The sequence below is a fragment of the Salvelinus sp. IW2-2015 genome, linkage group LG15 (assembly GCF_002910315.2).
Source record: "Salvelinus sp. IW2-2015 linkage group LG15, ASM291031v2, whole genome shotgun sequence".
Taxonomy (NCBI): domain Eukaryota; kingdom Metazoa; phylum Chordata; class Actinopteri; order Salmoniformes; family Salmonidae; genus Salvelinus; species Salvelinus sp. IW2-2015.
In genome coordinates, this window is record NC_036855.1 from 7,646,369 (window position 1) to 7,671,428 (window position 25,060).

Here is a 25,060-nt window from a genome sequence, read left to right on the forward strand (position 1 = left end):
AAATGGAGAAAGAAAGTACAGACAGACAGAACAGCAAACAGAAGACAACGAACAGACAAAGACCAGACAGACAGAAACAGACAGACAGACAGGACAGACAGACAGACAGAGCAGACTGAGACGTCTGCAGAGAGACTGTGCTGTTTTGTCTGTTCTGTTTGACTGTTCTGCTGTCTGTCCTGCCTGTCTGTCTGTCTGCTCTGTCTGTCTGTCTCGTCTGTCTGTCTGTCTGTCTTCTGTCTGTGTCTGTTTGCTGTTCTGCGTCTGTTTCTGTCTGTTCTGTCTTGTTTGCTGTTCTGTCTATGTATGCTGTTCTGTCTGTCTGTTTTGCTTTCTGTCTGCTGTCTGTTTGCTGTTCTGTCTGTCTGTCTGTCTGTCTGTCTGTCTTGTCTGTCTGTCTGTCTGTCTGTCTGTCTTCTGTCTGTCTGTCTGTCTGTCTGTCGTCTGTCTGTCTGTCTGTCTGTCGTCTGTCTGTCTGCTGTCTGTCTGTTGCTGTTCTGTTCTTGTGTCTGTCTGTCTGTCTGTTTGCTGTTCTGTTTGCTGTCTGTCTGTTTGCTGTTCTGTCTGTCTGTCTTCTGTCTGTCTGTCTGTCTGTCTGTCTGTCTGTCTGTCTGTCGTCTGTCTGTTCTGTCTGTCTGTCTGTCTCGTTTATGTCTGTCTGTCGTTTGCTGTTCTGTCTTGGTCTGTCTGTCTGTCTGTCTGTCTCGCTGTCTGTCTGTCTCTTGCTGTTGTCTGTCTGTCTGTTCTGTCTGTCTGTCTGTCTGACTGTCTGTCCTGTCTGTCTGTCTGTCTTCGCTGTTCTGTTTGCTGTTCTGTCTTGGTTCTGTCTGTCTGTCTGTTTGCTGTTCTTCTGCTGTCTGTTTGCTGTTCTGTCTGTCTGCTGTCTTTCTGTCTGTGTCTTGTCTGTCTGTCGTCTGTCTGTGCTGTCTGTCGTTCTGGTCTGTCTGTCTGTTCTGTTGTTCGTTTATAGTCTGTCTGTCTGTTTCTTCTTCTTCTGTCTGTCTGTCTGTTGTCTGTCTGTCTTGTCTGTCTGGTCTGTCTGGGTCTGTCTGTCTGTCTGTCTGTCTGTCTCGTCTTTCTGTCGGTGTCTGTTTGTGTTCTGTCTGTTTGCTGTTCTGTCTGTCCGTCTGCTGTCTGTTCTGTGTTTGCTGTTCTGTCTGTCTGTCGTCTGTTTGCTGTTCTGTGTCTGTCTGTTTGTCTATGTCTGTCGGTCTGTCTCCCTAAATCTGTTTGCTGTTCTTTTGTCTGTGTCTTCCGTCAGTCTTCTGCCTGTGTTGTGTTCTGTCTGTTTGCTGTCGTCTCAGTGACTACATTTCGTCGATATAGCTGTTGTTCCGTACGTGTGATTGTCATGTTTCTCTTGTCTGTCTGCTCTGAGCTGATTCTCTGGCAGTTGTTCTGTGTTTATGAGTACATTTGTCTTCTTGGCATGATATTCTCTTGTGATCTGATCATGTCTTTATCTCCAACAAGTTAATGCTCCTCTCCTTTTCATCCTGTTTGTCCACCCTCTACGTGCCGTTAATAGTTTTGCTAGGGCGGAGCTATCTGGTGTTCAGCGGGGCGGCCCATATAGTTCACTTAATCTCGCTAGACAAATTCCTCTATGCAAGGCATCTCAAAAAGAGTGCGTTTCAAGATTGCATTCCATTCTGAGCTCTTTTCATCTCGTAACCATTTCTACTCATTCACAGAATCTAATACGTTAAACCGATTTCTGCATGTTGAGTGTATACAATCAACGCAAGTCGTCTTGAAAGTATGTGATATGGTTCGTCTCGTTCCCATTAAAATCACTCTCAGCTCGCCTACTCTCCATTGTTTACTCAGGTTAAAACTAGTCGTAACCAGTATTTGTCATGTGTGTTGTGTGTATCATGTGGTTGTGTGGCTGGTTGGTTGTGTGACGGCACCATAGGCACTGATTAAAGAGGCTGTACTCAAGTGGCAGGGAGTGTGGTGATTGTCGTGTAGACGAGAACGTGGTTTAGCCATTTCTTCCATCATCTAGTGTACCTCCCTCCTCCTGTTTATATAGATATAGTATGTTCACTGAACGAGATGGCCACACGCGTCACGACCTAAGCACGCATAATAGCGAGCGAGCGACCCGCACACTCAACATACACCACCTCGACTATCAGACGCGATCACCGACAGTGACCAACAAATTAACACTGTGGTGTGTGCTCCATGATACCAATAATGTATAAGAGCTGGACAGTCATGATACAAGTATCTGGATGTCTCCAACAATATACCTGTTACACATTAATACTGATTCTCTCGGTGTTTTAGGCAAGATCAATCCTTTGCCAAACTTTATGTTGAGATTTGTCAGAGTGTGAGAGAAATAGCATGGAATAAAATCTAGGTGAGAGGAAAAAAAAATAAGAACAAAGGAAAAACATGGAGAAATAATTATTAAGACAACCAATAACAATATAGATGAATAACGATAATGATGACGGATAAAAACACAACTATTCTTGTGCTTTGATGTGTCATATTAGGATAGCATTACTCTGACTTTCAGTCCCAGATGTCGCATCTCTTGATTAGAGCCCAGCATGGTACAGAGCACGGTGTAAAAGCATCATGCTAGTGCATAGCGAGACGTAATAATGCGTTATAATAATAATAATCGTTATGTACTTTTCATGAACATTATATTAGTGACTTACAGTGAGCATATTACAAAACTTTAGAGACACTTATATCTCTCTGTATGACATATCATGCAAATGACAATCTATCCATGTCGATAATACGTTCCCGTATCCTCTAGTGTCAAAGACTGTAGGTACATCTACTGGATTCTCCGAGCATGAGCTCAAATACAGCGGAGTGACAGCATCAAGAATCAGAGCGTCATTATCTACCGCGCCAACTGATTCTGGGCCTGCTCCACTTTTTCATTGCTAGACTCATGTCACTTGAGAGTCTGGCCGCATTTATGTTAGCTCCCCACTCATGTGCACAGAAGTTGAACATACTTGAATAATGCGACACGTATGAAGACATTGTGGGAAACTGTTCATTACCGTTCGCAAAACAATGTCCTAAACAGGCTGGGAACACTTAACAATGCAAGAAGTACTGTACCTTCCAGCTTTGTAGGCAAGCTTTCCTTGCTAGACTTTCCTTAAAAGCTAACATAATTCACTACCCTAGTACTTTGTTTTGTATATTACCATAATGAAGAATATGTGATTTCAAAGCTGATTGCATCCCCAAAATATATCACTCTCACTTATTTGGCCATCTCAATCTCTCCCAAAGATGTCCATTTCCTCAGCGAACTGACTGTGCTTCTGAAGGACCGCCCCCCTCTTGCCTTGTGCATGATGTCATTACTGCGTAAAGACACACCCACCTTTTTTTATAAAAGAAGCAACTTCGATGCAAAGTTGTTGATCAGCGTACAAAATAAATCATTCCCAAGTGATGCGATGAGTGTGTATGAACTGTGTGTGTGGTTTGTTTTCATCTGTAAGCCCATGAAATTCAGCCAAAAACAAGCTCAATAGCTACAATGCATGCACACACTCCTACTGAAAATGCATTTCACCATGCATCGCCTCGTATGTGGATAGGCCTAGGCTGCATATTTTTGATTTACCAGTTTATCAATATAGATTTAAAATAGAGCGAGATCTGTTTGCTGTTCTGTCTGTCTGTCTTTCTTTCTCCATTTTCTCCTCTCCTCTCCTCGTTTTCTCACTGATCCTCCTTTGTTGCTGGGAGTGCTGGCCTATTCTAACCCCAGAAATTCATGGGGCCATAAATGCATCAAATGGCCTGCTATGAAATCTGACTGTTCTCACAGATCAAGTTAACATCACATGTTGGAATCCAACCTGCATGGTCGTCGTCCTATTAAACACACCGTTACTCCATTGTTACATTAACATGTTGAGGGTGGGCACCATAGCACTGATTAAAGAGGCTGTTACTCAGTGGAGGGAGTGTGAGGAACAGTTACCATGTTCACAACAGATAAAACAACACTGACAGCCAACAGAAGAATGACCCTGTAGGGGTCTCTCACCCCGTCCGACGTCCGACGTCCAAATTACACTTTTGTTGGTCAGATAGCAATAATGGAATAAATGGATCTACAATATCTRATTGTCAATTACAGACATTATTGTCGTCTGTTTTTACAGATGCATCCTTGATTGGGTTGTGAATGCTGGATCTAGGGGTGTCAGGAAACTTGGGAGATTTTAAGCAACCTCATATGGTGATACAGGTAACAAATCTTTCTTTGTCATATTAAATTCCTTCATACAGATGTAGGRTCTTAATTAGAGCCAGTTTGCTACAGCAGGAAAAGAATCATGCAGCAACAGGAAATGTGAATTAATATATGGATTATAATTAATGAACATTTTTGTAGTGGAAACTTTAGAAGCCATTTTAAAACTCAAATGCACTACACGATTGCATTTCCTGATGAGCAGGAATATTCTCAGCAACAAAGGAGTGATAACATTAAGATCCAAGCGCCTCACTGCTTTGGTGCATAGTTTTGCTTTTGGTGTGACATTTTTGTGCTCAATATTTATGGTGTTGTATGGTACATCAACCTAAAAATGTACATTTTGATTACAATCTCAGGGGGATAAAAGGGCATACGTTCTCATTAAATAACCTGCTGAACCGCCACATCCTGACCCATGGATTACATGCTGGTCTGGCCAGCAGCTTGGGGCCTTCAGCTATGGTGAGGATGCCCAGTGTGTACAGACAACTATCCCTGATTAACCCTGGCATCCTGCCAGCCCAGATCAACAATGTCCTCCCTGCAAGGGGGCCAAYATGAACAAATCAACATGGCTGCTCAAGCCCTGTACACAGGCTGCCTTGGGGACTGGAGGTGCAAACTAAAGGGTAGCAAGGGCGCTAAAGATACAGTGACATCAACCTATCGCCTTTCGCTGCAACTGGGAAGAAGTTCTGCAAACGTATTGTGCCATCATAAAATAAATGTTAGCTAAGTCTCCTGGTCTAATAAAAGTCCCCGTGCAGTTACAAAACAGGCAGATTGTGCAAGCTTACTTACTATGACCAACACTTTAAAACACACACACATCTGAGGAATGTCTGGTGTGGTTAGCGGTTAGCTAATGTCTGGACACAACCCGCCACAGCCTTTGGCATGTTTAGATAGTATCAGACATTAAATCCACATAATATCTGAGTCAGTAATACAACTGAAAACTGTAACTGAAAATGTATCCAGAATATAACCATTTCAAATAGACAAGAAATAGCTTGGTTCATGTTATTTTAATATGCCATGCAAACAAACAAAGGGGGTAAGTATGTGTAGTTTTTCCCCATTCTTTCGATTCCACTCCCCCACTACATAACATAAGAAAGGTATTTAAATAAAACAACACAGTAAGACACAGATACACTCAATGGAATGGTTGTTCACTTGAAAAATAGCTTTGTCCATTCATCACTAGATGCAAATTTCGAGAGACACACACACACACACACACACACACCTGGCAGACCACAGCCCTAAGCTATTCCACATTCTATGCACATTCCACTTTCAAAATGTTCCAACATTTATGTGCGGTGTTAGGCATAATATAATCTACATAGAAGACCTTTACAATAAAAGACAACATGACATTTGAAAACCAGTTTCTACAATCAGTGTTTCCCAACTACGGTCCACGAGTATCCCTAACAGTACATATTTGTTTTGTGGCTCCGGACAAGCACCCCTGATTCTACTTGTCAACTAATCATCAAGCCATTGACAAGTTGAATCAGGTGTTTTGTCTGGGGTTACAACACATATTTTGGGGTACTGTAGGTCCGGAGATGGGAACCCCTGGTCTAAATCATAGGAGAGAGGGATGAGACATTGACCACACTCTAAAGGGAGACCAGGTGCCTTCTAAGCAGCAGGGAAATGTTTCAAAGGAAAAAACCTCAGAGGAGAGAAAATCTCATTCCTCAAATCCAAACTCCCTTCTGAATTGAAAGTGTCTCCCCACCCCTGTGTGGGTAAAACGCTGAGGGATGTGGCTGGAAAAAGGTAACCACTCAAATTCATAGACAGAGCTATGGATGCAAGGTCTGACCATCCATGATATCAAAATGATAGTTTTAATTCTTTAGTCTAAGACAATGGGTGAAGGGTGGTGGGGGTGCTAAGCTGACATATGGAATATGTTTTAAGATGGTCATACTATGGATCATGTATTTGATTTTGAATTTTAGGAGCCACTCAGGTATAATTTGAAAAGCCCATATAAACACATTGAATAACACATTAATAAATGGCAAAAAGGACAGTCAAAAAATGTATCATAAGAAACAAGGTTTTAAAGTGTCAGTCCTAAATCTAGGACATATAAAAAACAAAAACTTAGGAAATGCATATACAGTGGGGAGAACAAGTATTTGACACACTGCCGATTTTGCAGGTTTTCCTACTTACAAAGCATGTAGAGGTCTGTAATGTTTATCATAGGTACACTTCAACTGTGAGAGACGGAATCTAAAACAAAAATCCAGAAAATCACATTGTATGATTTTTAAGTCATTAATTTGCATTTTATACTTGTTCTCCCCACTGTATACTGAACAAAAACGTAAACACAACATGCAACAATTTTATTGATTTTACTGAGTTACAGTTCATATGAGGAAATCAGTCAATTGAAATAAATTCATTAGGCCCTAATCTATGGATTTCACATGATTTGCATCTGTTGGTTACAGATACCTTAAAAAAAATGGGACTCACAATAGGCCTCAGGATCTCATCACTGTATTTTTGTAAATTCAAATTGCCATCGATAAAATGCAATTGTGTTCGTTGTCCRTAGTTTATGCCTGCACATATCATAACCCCACCGCCATCATGAGACACTGTTCACAACGTTGACATCGCAAACCGCTCGCCCACACGACGCCATTCACGTGGTCTGCGGTTGTGAGGCAGGTTGGTCATACTTCCAAATTCTCGAAAACAACTTGAGGCGGCTTATGATATTGAAATTAACAAATTCTCTGGMAACAGCTCTGGTGGACATTCCTGCAGTCAGCATGCCAATTGCACGCTCCCTCAAAACTTGAACTATCTGTGGCATTGTGTTGTGTGACAAAACTTCACCTTTTAGAGTGGCCTTTTATTGTCCCCAGCATAAGGTGCACCTGTGTAATTATCATGCTGTTTAATCAGCTTCTTGATATCCTGACACTTGTGGGGGTCGTAGCAAAAAGGAGAACACAGTCGTGTTCTTGAGTCTCCCCTTTCCATAGTGGTCATAATAGTTTGTAGGTCAGACCGTTCGGACGCTGCAGACATTGACATGAGAAGACCCATTTTCAAGATGTCTCACGGTCTGACAAACACCGCTCTAGCTCTGCCACCTTTCACTGCAGATGAGGAARTGCGACACTGGCGGATGCAGTGGATTGAAACACATTCGACACAAAAAAATGGATATCTCTAGCTTAAACTGACGGATTTTGATGGGTATTTTTTTATTATGTAACTTAGATTGACACACCGGTGCATCAGTTGACTCTGGTGGGCTACGTAGTGTATGTTTACATTTACTTTGTTTAAAAAACAAGCCTATATTTTGAGTTCTGATTGGATAAGACAGTTGAACTAGGCTTATGGGGCATTTCTAAGTTATGTTCTTCAWGAATCAATTATTAGATCAATGCTCTGCCTCCAGAGCCGAAGGAACAAGCATTTTCCCACTAAACATCCGCCTTCACCGACCCTAACCTCTCCCATCATCTGGTGTTGATGTTCTTTAGGTTGGAGAGTGAGGGACTGCAGCGCAACGGCAATGTACACATGCAGATACCTTCCACACATTGTTTGAGCTGGTCTCTGTCTGTGCCAACACCCCAAGGGTAATCTAAAACAGCTGCACTGGAGATATTTCACATAACTAAATCGTACCTCCGTTCTCACTAGATATTTTTTCAAGGATCATCTTTCGCCCCAAATAACCCCAAATAATAAATCCCATTTGTCTCTCTTGCCTTGTCTGAGCTACTCTTATGACACACACTGGCTCACGTACTCATACATATTATTCCAACAGTCATCATATCCCAAAGGTGGGATCCTTCTTGATAACACCAAAAAAAAGACTACCATACACAGTACCTATAGTGAAGAGGCTATTCGTCTATATTAGGCTGTATGGTGAAACATATCAGTGTGTTGACATGCTGGTTGAGTGGTGGGATGACTGAAGCTTTTGGCTCTACAGTCAGTGTCTGAGCAAAACACAAGAGGAACCCTTCGTGGAATAACTCTTTATTTTAGCGATGACATTTCTGGGTTAGCTCTCAAAGTATCAGAGTTAAAAACATATGCGAGCAGCCCACAAAGTTAATATTCACAAACACACAAACACACTTGTACTGTACACACACAAATTAACAGATGCATAACTGCACACACCCACACTATCAAAATGATGGATAAGCACGCACACATACACAGATGCAAAAACTCACACGCACACACAGGCTCTGGCACATTCAATTAAATAAAAGTTAACAGAGCAGGGAAAATGCTGTGAACTCTGGGAGAGCTGATGAGTCTGAGAATCGGATGAAATCCACAGACAAATCTTGGGATATTGCATGTGCCTAATGCAGTTAACGTGCCTAACAACATCACGCTGGGAGTGCTGACTAAGGGAGAGAGGGATAGAAGCACAGAGTATGGGAGAGAGCGAGAAAGAAAAAGGAAGAGAGAGACAGTGAGACCAAGAGGGAAAAAGAGAGAGACAGAGAGACAGAGAGAGAAAGAAAGAGAGACAGAGAGACAGAGAGAGAAAGAAAGAGAGACAGAGAGACAGAGAGAGAAAGAAAGAGAGACAGAGAGACAGAGAGAGAAAGAAAAAGAGAGAGACAGAGAGACAGAGAGACAGAGAGACAGACACAGACACACAGACAGAGAAGGAGAGAAAGAGAGAGAAAGAGAGAGAAAGAGAGAGAAAGAGAGAGAAAGAGAGAGAAAGAGAGAAGGAGAGAGAGAGAAAGGAAGGAAGGAAGGAAGGTATGGGAGTGAGTGAGAGTGTGACAGAGAGACAGAGAGAGAAGGAGAGATAGGGAGAGAGAAAGAGAAGAAGTGAGAGAAAGAGAAGAAGTGAGAGATAGGGAGAGAGAAAGAGAAGAAGTGAGAGAAAGAGAGAAAGAAGAAGTGAGAGAAAGAGAAGAAGTGAGAAAAAGAGAAAAAGAGAGAAAGAGAGAAAGAGAGATATGACTCAGAAATGCTGGCTTGATAACTACAATACTGTATATTAAGCATAGAGCTCACCTCTGCAGGTTAAAGTGCCTCTTCAATAATTCACATGGTTCTCAGTGGTTGCTAGACCCAAAGCCTTAGAGAAACTAAGGTCCCTGTTTAATCAAACCTGCCGTTTACGGTTAAAGTAAATAAAAACAGTATTACTCTGAGAGAGTTAAATTATTAAACATTATTACTCTGAGGAGAGAGAGTTAAATACAGTTCGCATTACTGTGCCTTTACGTTATTTATTTTTTTCCTGCACAGTTAGCATTGTTCCATTTTGTACTTGAATCCAAGTACATATTCATCCTGCAAGAGAACAAAAAGGTGTAAGGAAGTCCATGATTTGGAGTGTACCCTTCCAGAATTAAAATGAGCCTCCCCTATCTCCTGGGGTATGTCGGAGGTAAGATCTTAAGCCACCTCCCATTTGATCCAGAATAAGAAGATCGGGCTTATTGAAAATGCAGTGGTGTTCCATTCTCTCACGGAGAAATTTTATCAGAGCAAAGTAGAGCTATTGTCACGATCGTGTGGTTGAGAGACGGACCAAAACGCAGCATTTGGAAAATAAGCCATCTTCCTTTATTAACACCACGAAGATGAACACGACACAAAACTCTATACAAACTAACAAAACAACAAAAACGACCGTGAAGCTACAAACGTTGTGCACATACATACAGGCTACAAACGTTCTACATAGACAATTACCCACATCAAACGAAAGCCTATGGCTACCTTAAATATGGCTCCCAATCAGAGACAACAGAAATCAGCTGTCTCTAATTGGGAACCCATTCAGGCAACCATAGACTTTCCTAGACAACTACACCCAACATAGACACAGCTAGACACATACACTCAACACAAACCCATACACTACACCCAACACCCCCTTTACCATATAACTACCCAAAACCGACAAAACACAAACATTCCCCATGTCACACCCTGACCTAACTAAAATAATAAAGAAAACAAAGAATACTAAGGCCAGGGCGTGACAGCTATATTCTTTTAACCTGCAATCATATTTTGACTAAAGGTAACTTAACCTCAGTGTACTACTACTACTACTACTACTATATCATTTGAGGTAGGACACATCTTCAAATCAAATCAAAGTTTATTTGTCACGTGTACCGAATACAACATGTCACCTTACAGTGAAATGCTTAATTACAAGCCCTAACCAACAGTGCAATTTTTAAGTAAAAAATAGGTATTAGGTAAACAATAGATAAGTGGAGAAAAAAAATGAATAAGAAGGAAAAAATACCCAAAACATTTATAAWWWWWTKTRAAATAACAGTGAAAATAACAGTAGCGAGGCTTTATACAGGTGGTACCGGTACAGAGTCAATGTGCGGGAGCCCCAGTTAGTCGGGCTAATTGAGGTAATATGTACATGTAGGTATAGTTCAAGTGACTATCCATAAATGAAAAACAAAACTATTTTGAAAGAGGAGTGGGAGGCCCYGGTGTACAACTGAGCAAGAGAACAAGTACATTAGAGTGTCTAGTTTGAGAAACAKAAAAAAAGTCCTCAACTGGCAGCTTCATTAAATAGTACCCACAAACACCAGTCTCAACGTCAACAGTGAAGAGGCAACTCCGCGATGCTGGCCTTCTAGGCAGAGTTGCAAAAAAAAAGCCATATCTCAGACTGGCCAATAAAAAGAAAAGATTAAGATAGGCAAAAGAACACAGACACTGGACAGAAGAACTCTGCCTAGAAGGCCAGCATCCCGGAGTCGCCTCTTCTCTGTTGACATTGAGACATTCAGTTTTACAGGTACTATTTAATAAAGCTGTCATTTCAGGACTTGTGAGGCATGTGTTTCTGAAACTAGACACTAATGTACTTGTCCTCTTGCTCAGTTGTGCACCAGGGCCTCCCACTCCTCTTTCTATTCTGGTTAGAACCAGTTTGCGCTGTTCTGTGAAGAGAGTAGTACACAGCATTGTACAAAATCTTCAGTTTCTTGGCAATTTCTCGCATTGGAATAGCCTTCATTTCTCAGAACAAGAATAGACTGACGAGTTGAGTTTCAGAAGAAAGTTCTTTGTTTCTGGCCATTTTGAACCTGTAATCGAACCCACAAATGATGATGCTCCAGATACTCAACTAGTCTAAAGAAGGCCAGTTGTATTCCTTCTTTAATCAGAACAGCAGTTTTCAGCTGTGMTAACATAATTGCAAAAGGGTTTTCTAATGATCAATTAGCCTTTTAAAATGATACACTTGGATTTGCTATTGGCCATTGGAACACAGGAGTGATGGTTGCTGATAATTGGCCTCTGTACACGGAACACTGCTTGACCCAATCAGTGATAAAATGTGATTAAGGTCTTGCCCTGAAAAACTCAAAAACAATCATATGTGACCCTAATAGACGTTAAATAGACATTAAAGGGCCTGCGCTTAATTATAGAAAACATCTGGCTCAGGTTTCTTGTAAACAGATAAAATATAAATCTCATCCAAAGCTCTCTGCATCATTTCTCTCCTTACAGTGCCTGTCCAACTTTAATCTCACTAACAGTCCTAAAGCCTCTGTGTTATTCTAATTCTTAAACGTGCTGGAAATCTTAGGACATCTAGTGGTCTCTGATTTGGTCTTTGTATTATAGTCTCAACATTTATTTTAGTTTCAGTTTCAACTGAACTTTTACTACAAAGCCACTCCCTATGACCTAGACAGAGTAACCTTTAAACCCTAGCACATTTAACAATATTATTTTACCACCTAATGCTCTCCCAATAACTCAGGCGTGAGAGCCGATTAGTACAACACATACAAGTTCACAGTAAACACACATACTACCATAGCCATTAGCCTATCAACACAGGAGAAAAATGAACTCCCCTCCAAATATTATTATTACTAAACAGCATCTGCACTGACAAAGCCACGTAAGGAATAAAAGAGAACAATGAGTCTGGCCTATGACACTTCATCAAGAGTAGAGGGCATTATGAAAATAATCACTCCTGTTTCACCCCTGTGTCTATGTGTTGCATTTCCATTTGCTTGGATTGTCGTCCAATGAGCAACCAGGATTTTCACAGTTATCGCGACTGATGATCTCAGAGTTGAACCACTCTCCATTGATTGAAGACCATGCCATTTACAGGGAGAGTGAAGGGCAATATGGTAGATTGCAAGGCTACATTATTAAAAGTGACCTTAACATAAGCYATAACCTTCAGATGAGGAATGGGGGATGTATAGAATGGCCGTTCAGATAGATAGCTATCATCTGCATGCATTTAGGACTCACATGTTTTACTAACATGCTGCTTAGTAACGTAAACCAAAACCTATTTTATTGTGGGGTTCGCATTTTCATATTTCCTTTGAGGGAATCAGTTTCAGTCGACTACAAATCATCAAATTCAAAGCTAACCAGTTCAGCGATATAAATTATATTTTAGTCGTCTAAGACACTGCATATTAAAAATATAAGGCTTTGTCTGTTGTTCTTAAGAATTATCACAAACCGTCTTGCACTAATATCAGTAATTTGTTTCTACACTGATTTTAGGTTTTGGATATCCTACTGCAATTATGACAAAAAATGAAGAACAGCGAAGTCTGCTCTAAAATACAATACATCTAGAAGGTTTTGAGAATAGTGCACTAGCCACAAAGCTATGACAGGTCACATACGTAGGGATTGGAATAATGGAGAAAGCTTCATAATCTTGTCATACATAGAGACAATAAAGCTTGTCAGAATTAAGGTTACACTTAGCTTACATCTCTTGTGGTTCCATAGAAAGAGGTGTCACTTCTGAAAGTGGTGTGTGTGTCAATGGTGAAAAAAGTACCCAATTGTCATACTTGAGTGAAAGTAAAGATACCTTAACAGAAGTGAAAGTCACGCAGTAAAATACTACTTGAGTAGAAGTCTAAAAGTGAGTTAAAGTCTAAAAGTATTTGGTTTTAAATATACTTAAGTATAAATAATTTCAAATTGCTAATATTAATCAAGCCAGATGGCACAATTGTATTTATATATATTTTTGCCACTACAACACGCACACATCATTTTCAAATGAAGCATTTGTGTTTAGCGAGTCCACCAGATCAGAGGCAGTAGCGATGACCGGGGACGTTCTCTTGATAATTGTGTGAATTGGACCATTTTCCTGTCCTGCTAAGCATTCAAAATGTAACGAATACTTTTGGGTTCTTTTCTTTTTAAGAATATAGTGTAGTTAAAGTAAAAGTTGTCAAAAATATAAATGGCAAAGTAAAGTATAGATACCCCCAAAAAACGACTTCAAGTATTTTTACTTAATACTTCACACCACTGCCCTTAGTCATGTGGTGTACCCAGGCAAGTGCGCGGACAATAGGTGAGAATCAGCCTTGGGAACCAAACCATATGTTACCGCAGACAGAGCTGCCCCTTGACACTCTCAAACACTCAATGGAGTGTCTCCACAGACACCTGCTACCTTGGGCAATACAGAGGGGTGAGGGGGAGAATATAACTGGGAAAATATTGCTTCAGAGGATTTGAGACACTAAAATCCAATTGGAGCAAATTCTCGAGTGGGATTAGACACTTGAAGTAGAATTGTGTGAGAATTCAGGGGAGATGTGATTGATTTGTGATCGGCTCTGTGGCTGTTTTTTCCTGCAGTAAGCCTYGTGGACCACCCACTGTCCTCTTAGCTCCAGTTAAAAATATGAATTTACTGCTGCTAAATTTTTTTACTGCTGCTAACAAAGTTTACTTGCTCATACTGACTCTCATCTAACTGAACATGTGATGTAATACCAGCTGGAACAACCGTTATGACCACATATTTGTAGAAATTATCCCCTCAGAGTTTGCGAAGGGGATATCATTGTGGGAAATCAACTCCCCCCACTCCCAACCCCCCAACCCCTACCCAGTRCACCATTATCCCTGGATGAGCTTAAAGCCACAAACAGATGGACGAAATCCCACTACATTTTCAGGAATAAAAGATGAATGATTAATTGAAGACCTCRCTCTGGATATATTTTGAAGTGACTGAGCCTTGAAACAAAATAGACCCAATGTACCTTGGCTGTGCGTGCATTGTGCGGGGACTGGGAGGGAGTATTATGTCTTGACAATGGGAGTCGACACGGGGAGACTTAGGGCCCCACAGCAGTCTTACTACTGCTGCTCTAGGCAGAGCCCGACAGGAGAGGCTTAGACCTGCCTGACAAGGCTGACTCCTGAGGCTAACTAACGTGTTGCCAAATAACTAGAGACAGAGGAATACATTACCCATTTACAGGTGTAGGATCTTAATTTGACCACTATCGTGGCAGCAAAAATAATCCTGCAGCAACATGATTTTAATGTTTAGTCCATAATGTTGCTTGATCGGTGGTTAGGCTGTTAGCTGGCCAAAATGTAACTACATTAAAAGTTCAACACTGTTAATATAACCATGTGTTAATTAACACAGGTTTTCAGTGAACTTATGTAAATCACAAAGCTTATCTACATTTCCTGCGGTGCAGTAMATTTCTCAACAACAAAAGAGTGATTAAATTAAGATCCTACACCTGTTTGAAAATAGGCAAATACACTTTATTTAACCATCTTATACACACAGAAGAAGTAGACATATCAACAGTGGGGGGAAAAGTACCCAATTGTCATAAAAGTATAGATACTTTAATAGAACGTTACTCAAGTGAAAGGGAAAGTCAGACAGTAAAATACTACTTGAGTAAAAGTCTAACAGTATTCAGTTATAAATATACTTAAGTATCAAAAGTAAATGTAATTGCTCAAATATACTTAAGTATCAAAAGTAAAAGTATAAATCATTTAAAATTAATTATATTAAGCAAAGCAGACAACATCATTTTCTTGTTTTTAAAATGTATGGATAGCCAGGGGCACACTCAGACATTATTTACAAAATATGCATTTGTGTTTAGTGAGCCAGGCCATAGGCAGTAGGGATGATCAGGTGTTCTCTTGATAAGTGCTTGAATTAGACCATTTTCCTGTCCTGCTAAGCATTCAAAATGTAACGAGTACTTTTTGGTGTCAGGGAAAATGTATGAAGTAAAAAGTACAATATTTTCTTTAGAAATGTAGTGAAGTAAAAGTAAAAGTTGTCAAAAMAATTWATAGTAAAGTAAAGTACAGATACCCCAAAAAACGACTTARGTAGTACTTTAAAGTATTTTTACTTTACACCACTGCATATCAATATGTTTACATGATGGAAGTAATTCATTACTTGTATGTGTATTACTTAAAAACATGTTTATATGTCATAAGCATTGAAAGCAAGTCTAAGAAGTGGTAGATATGTTCTATGTGTGCTATTTCTATGCTTCCCGTCCTTAATTAAGTTTTCTTTTTGCATTTTTTACTTTGTACACCAGCTTCAAACAGCTTCAAATACATTACAGTGCCTTTGGAAAGAATTCAGACCCCTTGACTTTTTCCACATTACAGCCTTATTTTAAAATGGTTTGAATTGTTTCCCCCCTCATCAATCTACAAAAAATACCTGTCACGCTGGCATAAAGGGTTGGGAGACAGGCACAGGAATACGTAATAGGGTTTTTTAGTACACCCAAATTACGGCGTGCCGTGTAAAGGCACGGGGACGAAGACCAAACACCATACAAAACACAGGGATGAAACCCAAACAAAAGAGCGAGGAGTACCTTGAATAAATAACACAAGCGCACAATGATTAACACACGGAACGAGAACCATAATCATCTGCGCAATCCACAAGGGCACGAAAGCTCTGTCAGAGTGACCATCGGGTTCTTGGTCACCTCTCTGAACAAGTCCCTTCTCCCCCGATTGCTCAGTTTGGCCAGGTGGACAGCTCTAGGAAGAGTCTTGGTGGTTCCAAACTTCTTCCATTTAAGAATGATGAAGAACACTGTGTTCTTGGGGACCTTGAAAGCTGCAGAATACCCTTCCCCAGATCTGTGCCTTGACACAATTCTGTCTCTGAGATCTATGGACAATTCCTTCGACCTAATGGCTTGGTTTTTGCTCTGACATGCACTGTCAACTGTGGGACCTTATGTAGTCAGGTGTGAGCCTTCCCAAATCATGTCCAATCAATTTAATTTACCACAGGTGTCCAATCAAGTTGTAGAAACATCTCAAGGATGATCAATGGAAACAGAATGCACCTGAGCTCTATTCCGAGTCTCATAGCAAAGGGTCTGAATACTTACATAAAGAAGGTATCTGTTTTACATGTTTTATACATTTGCAAACATTTTAAAAAATCAGTTTTCACTTTGTCATTATGGGTATTGTGTCTAAATTGATGAGGTAAAAAATTATTTTAATCAATTTTAGAATAAGGATGTAACGTAACAAAATGTGACAAAGGTCAAGGGGTCTGAATTCTTTCAGAATGCACTATATACCCCAGCATTGTTGAATACTCGTTTCTGATTGTCTATCATTTTAGAATAGACATTAAAACCAGATACCGGGGCAGTTGGAAAGGATATCGGGACAGTTGGGAAATATATTGTGACACCTTGCAATCATGACGCAACAAGCGTCTACACATGCAGACCATACTTGCTACAAGGGTTCAGAAAGCTAAACCAACAACCATTCATTGTAAACGCAGGTCCAATGAGGAAAAACGTAGCTATCTAGCATTGATTTGTTTTTGCAGAGACTGATGACCTAACATGGAGAGTGATGAACATGAATTTATACGGTCCCTACTGTTGCAGTCATGACGCAACTGGCACTATGCTGTCAAATCCTCCCACGTTTTGTAGTTTRACTAGCTGTTTTCAGAAACTAATATTTTTGAATTCGGTTGTCATATTGGCAGGTTTGCTAGCAACAAACTATTTAGCTAGCTTCTAGCCTAGTGTTTGATATGCAGCGCGATCTACTCGTAGTGAACAGTGTCCAGTGTCCTGGCGAGAAGGCAAACGTTTCTAGCTATGCCAGACAAAATCAGGCATTATTTTGTTATGGTTGTATCCAAATGAATGTCAACAGAAAAACAGCTACTTTGTTGTTATTCTGGCTGCAGAGGTCATGACTGTGTTAGCCGTAGCTAGCTGGTTAGCTAGCATCAGAACATAAAGAACAACGGAACATAAAGAACAAACGACTGGGTGGCATCCTCAAATATCAAACTAATCGAACGACTGGGACTAGCAACCAAAAGATGAGAAAGTATGAATTTGCTTATACAAATGTAAATATCAATGAAACAGAGGTTCAGATAGTATAATGATTCTCTACACTATACTTGCTTGTTTTGTCACATAAACTGAAATTAGGCAAAATATTAGAATTTTAGCAACCAGGAAATGGCGATTTCTACATATTGCACCTTTAATAAATGTAGCCATGTGTCACCGAGAGTAAGTCTTTTATCCACCAGAAGTCAAATCTTCTGACCTGACTTACAGTAGGCTAACTGCTGTGTCAACACACTATCCTCATTTCACTCTTCAACAACAGCTGCACAGATCAAAGGAGGGTAATTGGCTGCCAAAGGACTCATGTAAAACATTATGCGATATGCAGTCTTCTATGGTCACCATAATTGCACAAGATAACTGTTGATTTCTAAATCATAATGTCTCAATGTTGATGACTCATTTGCATTCAACAAATCCTCAGTTAATTAACAGCAGAGTTTAACACGCAACAGTCTCAGTGGTAGACTGTTCAAGTGAGATCCCAGTTAGCCTAGCCTACCGCTTCGAGATGTTTTATGAGGTCATGGGTAGCCTAATATGGGTTTCGCATTGCAACTAATGTTATAATAGGGAGTAAAAGCAACGGTTTGACATTCCCTGAAATTATCAAGCAAGATTACATCTCGTTCCATCATCCGCTTTCACATTATGATCTGCTGAAGACATTTGTCATTTTCTGGCTTCCTTCTCAGGTTGGCATTTATTATAATTCATCTTGCCCTGGAGGCAGCTCTGCAGATTGGTCACTAGCTGGCACAGCTTCAAAGTCATAAAATCTGATTTTAAACCTAACCTTAACCACACTGCTAACCATTTCAAAATACATTTTCATGAATGTGTACAATATGGCCAATTTTGACTTTGCAGCTGGCCAATTTAGCAGAAATCGCTCTGTTCTGCATCCAGGGCAAGATTCATGACAATAAAGGTCAACCTGAGCTTCTGTCCCTTTAATTCTGGTAACAACAAAATTCTGCTGTAAAAAATTACTGGGGTGGTTCATAAATTATTTTCACATTACCCTCCCTCTGTACTGTAAAAAAATAAATGCCCCCCCCCCTCATTTAATTAAGTCAAATTAAATATAATGACCACAAATAACAATAACTGTAGTGACTGTGTTTATAAACGTGGATATGGACTTTTCCACTTCAGTATGCTTTTGTGGCATAGTTGATGACACGCTACTGTGCCAATGCACCACACAACCAATAAGCAAAGCATAACTGCATACCAATTACCCACTTCAAGCACTTCAACATCATGGCTGGCGTTTTCAACACCACAATAAAATAGACTATGTCAATCACAACAAACATAAAATACATCCTTCCCTACCTTGTACCCAGTACGGAAGGCCTGGTTTGACAATATCCGAATGTCATTAACGCTTTTTGGTGTTTTGTAACAGATGTCTCTTTCCATTCATCAATGGCCGGTGCACAGTTTGGATGCTGGAATTATACTAAAGTGGACGAACGTGCCCAAGTAGCCTACAGGAGAGTTATGATACGCGAGGAATAGCCGCTCAGATCCGAGAGGATTCAGAACGGGCATTAAGCTTTGCTGAATAACTGTCAAAGCTATTGTGCATGCTCCTTAATATCGGTATTATTTCCAGAAATTAGGCTACCATACACTATTGGAAAATGAAAAATAACTCAGTTAACACTCACTGTATATGTCTACTGCGTTTACCTCTTGCATAACATGACAACCAGGGCGTATTTAGTAGCCTAGAATATTTTGCCACATCCCGTATTAAAACATGACACTTTGATGGGAAATAAATGTTAATTCTTGCCACATATAGCCTAATCTGTTTCAGCGGGTGTCATTGGATATAGAGAAACCCACCCAGACATAAAGCATAGCCTACTTCCTCTCGACTATCCCCATCCATAAAATTGCGCTCCTCTACTCACCTTTCACAAGATGCGGGACAGCGGCGCTCAAGCAGAGGACGATGATTACGAGTAACGGTCCCATCCTCTCTCAAATAGCAGGTTTCACTTCCAAGGTTTAAGGAATGTGAGAAAATCACGAATCAAAACAACAAAAGTTCTTCCTCTCACCGAGCCGCGGGGCTAGTCTGTGACGGTAGTAGCCTAGTACCTCCTCTTCGACTGGCGGTGGTAAGTCCTCTTATTTTCCGAAGAGAGTCACGGACAGTACCGCACTAGTCTACCTGGAATGCTGAGTGTTGAAACAAGTGGCAGTGCCAAGGGTCCGCTACCTGCCTTACCCTCTCCGCAGTGATGCGCGATGTGATGCGATAGCCAAGAGAGATTATGCGTGCGTACAGGTCCCGGTAGACGGTTTCACTCTGAGTGCGCGTGAGTGTCAGAGACTGTGTGTGTGCGTATGTGTGAAAACACTGGCGGATGAGGAGCGCGCAGTACACGGTCGGTCACAGCAATCCGACTGGGGCGCTGTCTCACTGATAGAGACAAACCCCAGCTCCTCCCAACACGTGCTGATACTGCTAGGCTAATGGCTACAAAGCACCGCCAAAATTCTGAAGGGTGGGATGTAGATTATATTATCAACCACTCTTCTCCCTCTTCTCGTTTCTTCCACCAGACCCCTGGGAGAACTGGCAATGCTCACTGATACAAAACAGGTCCCTTCATTTAGCTGCTCCCATCTCCAATTTTAGGCTAATGTCTTCTGGAAAGCAGTTCAGTTCAAGATCTCAGCTGACATGCATCTCTGTCCAGGTTCCTATTAGAGGGTTGGTTCTGAATTTATATGCTTAGGCCAGGCAGACTTTCTTATTCATCCAAATGATTTCATGAGCTTTCCTCCCATCAGAAGCGTCTTCTCTGATGTAAGAAGTTACACTTCATGAAATCATATGCCTATAGGCAGATATATCATTTGCATTACATTTGAGTCATTTAGCAGATGCTCTGGTCCAGAGTGCATCCATCTTAGAATGGCTAGGTGAGACAACCACAATCACAGTCATAGTAGGCTTTTTTCCACTTTAAAAGTAGATCTCAGCAAAGTCAGTGCTGGCAAGAAAAGACACAAGCGAGTGTTAGTGCAAACAAAGCAAGGCTGTTAGTGTTTTTTTCTTCAAAGATACTTTTTCAAGAGGTGGGGTTTCAGACGTTTTTGGAAGATGGGCAGGGACTCAGCAGTCCTGACTTTGGGAGGGCTAAAAGACCAGAGGTGGCAGAATGGAGTGCTCTGGTTGGGGTGTAGGGTTTGAGTTAATTTGAGTGTTTTCTAATTCATCTCTCTGTGTTACTGTACACTGAGTATACCAAACATTACTGTAGGAACACCTTCCTAATATTGAGTTGAAAGCATTCCACAGGGATGCTGGTCTATGTTAACTCCAATGCTTCCCACAGTTGTGTCAAGTTGTCTGGATGTCCTTTGGGTGGTGGACCATTCTTGATACACACGAGAAACTGTTGAGTGTGAAAAACCCAGCAGCAGTTCTTCAAACCGATGTGCCTGGCACCAACTACCATACCCTGTTCAAAGGCACTTAAATCTTACATCTTGCCCATTCACCCGCTGAATCCCACAGATACACAATCTATGTCTTAATTGTCTCAAGGCTTGAAAATCCTTCTTTAACCTGTCTCCGCCCCTTCATCTACACTGATTGAAGTGGATTTAACAAGTGACATGAATAGGGGATCATAGCCTTCACCTGAATTCAACAGATCAGTCTATGTCAGGGAAAATGCAGGTGTCCTTAATGTTTTGTATACTCAGTGTATACTCAGTGCATATTTACTTTACTATAATATATATATATATATATACACACACACACACACAGTTGAAGTCGGAAGTTTTGAATTCACCTTAGCCAAATACATTTAAACTCAGTTTTTCGCAATTACTGACATTTAATCAGAGTAAAAATGTCCTGTCTTAGGTCAGTTAGGATCACCACTTTATTTTAAGAATGTGAAATGTCAGAATAATAGTAGAGAGAATAATTAATTTCAGCTTTTATTTCTTTCCTCACATCCCCAGTGGGTCAGAAGTTTACATACACTCAATTAATATTTGGTAGCATTGCCTTTAAATTGTTTAACTTGGGTCAAATGTTTCGGGTAACCTTCCACAAACTTCCCACAATAAGTTTGGTGAATTTTGACCCATTCCTCCTGACAGAGCTGGTGTAACTGAGTCAGGTTTGTAGGCCTCCTTGCTCGCACACGCTGTTTCAGTTCTGCCCACAAATGTTCTATAGAATTGAGGTCAGGGCTTTGTGATGGCCACTCCAATACCTTGACTTCATTGTCCTTAAGCCATTTTGCCACAACTTTGGAAGTATGCTTGGGGTCATTGTCAATTTGGAAGACCCATTTGCGACCAAGCTTGAACTTCATGACTGATGTCTTGAGATGATGCTTCAATATATCCACATCATTTTCCTTCCTCATAATTTTCCTTCCTTTTGTGAAGTGCAACAGTCCCTCCTGCAGCAAAGCACCCCCACAACTTGATGCTGCCACCCCGTGCTTCACGGTTGGGATGTTGTTCTTCGACTTGCAAGCCTCCCTCTTTTTCCTCCAAACATAACGATGGACATTACGTCCAAACAGTTCTATTTTTGTTTCATCAGATCAGAGGACATTTCTCCAAAAAGTATGATCTTTGTGCAGTTGCAAACCGTAGTCTGGCTTTTTTATGGCGGTTTTGGAGCAGTGGCTTCTTCCTTGCTGAGCGGCCTTTCAGGTTATGTCGATATAGGACTTGTTTTACTGTGGATATAGATACTTTTGTACCTGTTTCCTCCAGCATCTTCACAAGGCCAGCCACGCAATGGCCAACAACTAACAGGAAAAAGAAAAGAAAACAACAACAATGCAAAAAATGAAAGACATCAAGTACAACAARAATCAAAACAGCAAGGTCAACTGTGTGTGTTTGAATGCATGTGTGGCACTATTTAGATGTGTGTCCGTGTGTGTGCACCTGTCTGCATTTGAATGCGAGTGTGTGTATTCATTTGTATGTGCGTACAAGCACCTGCGCGGCATCAGCCTCAGGCAAACCGGCATTGGATGTAACAGTATTCCCCCTCAGTGTCATTCAAACATACTTTTTTTTGTTTATTTTGTCTTTACTTTTGACTTTTATCTTTGACCGTCATACTACCCCTCCACCTAGCAACTCCACTCCCACTTCCAGTTCCACATCTCAACCCTCAGTTTCCCTCAACCCATCCCACCTATCTCTGCTGACCACCCACTTAGTATTTCTACGCGCCATATACACTATGCATACAAAAGTATGTGGACCCCTCTTCAAAATAGTGGATTCAGCTATTTCAGCCACACCCGTTGCTGACAGGTGAATACAATCCAGCACACAACCATTCAATCTCCATTAACAAACATTGGCAGGAGAATGGCCTTACTGAAGAGCTCAGTGACTTTCAACGTGACACCATCATAGGATGTCACCTTGCTAACAAATCAGTTCATCAAATTTCTGACCTGCTAGAGCTGCCTCGGTCAACTGTAAGTACTGTTATTGTGAAGTGGAAACGTTTAGGAGCAACAATGGCTCAGCCGTCTACGAGCAACAACTGTAACTGAACACCTCATTAACGAATGCCTGGAACACTGGCGGCGCATTGGCTAAACCAAATGGCATCACCAAGTACTCATAGTGACCAGACATCGTGCTAAACGTAGTCTTCCATTCAACCCCCTCCCGGATGCGGATGAGATTGTATGCACTCCGCAGGTCCGGTTTGGTAATGAACAGGGCCCCACAGAGATGTTCTCTTGTTGTGCACCAACGGGAGAGGGTAACGGTATTTTGTGGTGATTTCATTGAGTCCTCTGTAATCTATACATGGACGTAACCCTCCATCCTTCTTGGCGACATCCTGGTAAACCTCAAAGATGTCGGGCTGAAGGACAACCATAGGACTCTCAACCGACGTGGAACCACAGGGGATGGGGAAGCAGGTCCTCCGGCATTCAGGTGACCAATCTGTGATTCTCATCCTCGACAATGATATGGTGGGGTTATGGCTTTGAAGCCCAGGGAGGCCGAGGACGATCTTGTGAACTGGTGCACTGGTGATGAAGAAGAGGATGTTCACCTGATGAATGGATTCCATGGTAAGATTGAGTGGTTGGGTGATGTGAGTGATGGTTCCAGATCCTAAGGGCTGACTATTGAGGGCTTGAACCGGGAAAGGAGAGGAGAGCGAGTATGAGATGATGTTAAGAGAGGAGGCAAGGGTCTGGTCAATAAAGTTCCCCGCGGCACCGAAATCCACTAACGCTGTAGACACAGTGCATGAGGGAAGGTCAACTAGTGTGATGAACACCAAAAGAGCTTAGCAGAAAGKGATGAAGATGGAATACTCACTCCTGCCCCAGGAGGTGGAAGATCACGTGACCGTCCCTCTGCTCTTGTGGATCCAGGATTGGGAAGTGCCGCACACAACTGGAGCTGGTGCCCTCCTTGACCACAATACAGACAGAGCCCCAGCTGTCTCCGTCTGCATCGATCTGCCGCGGGGAGGCGTGTGACCCCTACCGTCATGGGATCAGGCTCTGATCCAGAGTGTTCACTGAGGGAGGGAGAGAAGTGATGAGAGTAGCGACGCTTCCGAATTAGGTTATCCAGACAGATTGCCATCACAATGAGTGCGTCCAAGGAGAGGTTGTCATCTTGACAGGCCAGTTCCGTCTGGACCTCCTCGCGCAGACCTCTTCCGAATAGCGTACGAAGCGCCGGATCATTCCATCCACTAGATGCTGCTACTGTCCAGAAGGTGAGCGCTTATTCGGTAGCCATCTGGTCCCCATGCCGTAATTGAAGATAGCGCTCACCCCCCTCTCTGCCTTCCGGGAAATGATTGAAGATTCACTTGAACAGAGCCATGAACCCCTCATATGAATCTAGCTAGTCCTCTCCTCTCTCCCAAACGGCCGTGGCCCATTCCAATGCCCGCCCAGTTAGCAGAGAAATAACCGTGGCAACCTTGGACCTCTCGTGGTGGGGGCTCCCATCTGGTGTGTAAAGTAGAGGGAGCACGGAAGTAGGAAGCCATGGCATTTAGATGGGGTGCCGTCATATTTATCCGGGAGGGACAAACGGKCATCGCTGACCTGAGCGCGCTGCTGAATGGGCTGTTGTGCTGGCTCGCTGGGTCGACTGGTTGTAGAGTATCCACCGCTAGATGATGACAACATCTCCCGGACAGGTTCGAGACGTTGCACACTGCAAAGAGCCTCTACCATAGCCGTCCCCAGTTGTGCCAGCTGGTCATGGTGTTGACCTAGAAGGTATCCCTGCTCGTCGACCGTCTGGGAGATATTCTGTTTTCCCGCTGCTTCCATTGTTAGAGTCAGTACTCTTTAACGTATACGCTGGGATTTGGAAAGCAAGTGAGTTTAAAAATAAAACGGAACATTTAACAATATAACAAACACGAGTAGCGTATAGAAATTAAGCATAAGGAATAACTTTTTGAGGCCTTCGCACTCATCTTTTTGTGCATTTATACATTTTTCATATTTCTTTATTTATT

General features: G+C 41.6%; 1 long non-coding RNA gene across 1 annotated transcript in view; it reads right to left on the reverse strand.

Moving 5' to 3' along the window:
• LOC139028784 (uncharacterized) overlaps positions 1 to 19,972 on the reverse strand; it is a 66,054-nt gene extending 46,082 nt beyond the window's left edge. Inside the window, exon 1 of the long non-coding RNA XR_011480989.1 lies at positions 19,455 to 19,972. This is a non-coding gene — a long non-coding RNA (uncharacterized lncRNA). The remainder of the gene's footprint in view (positions 1 to 19,454) is intronic.
• Positions 19,973 to 25,060: the final 5,088 nt, after the last annotated feature.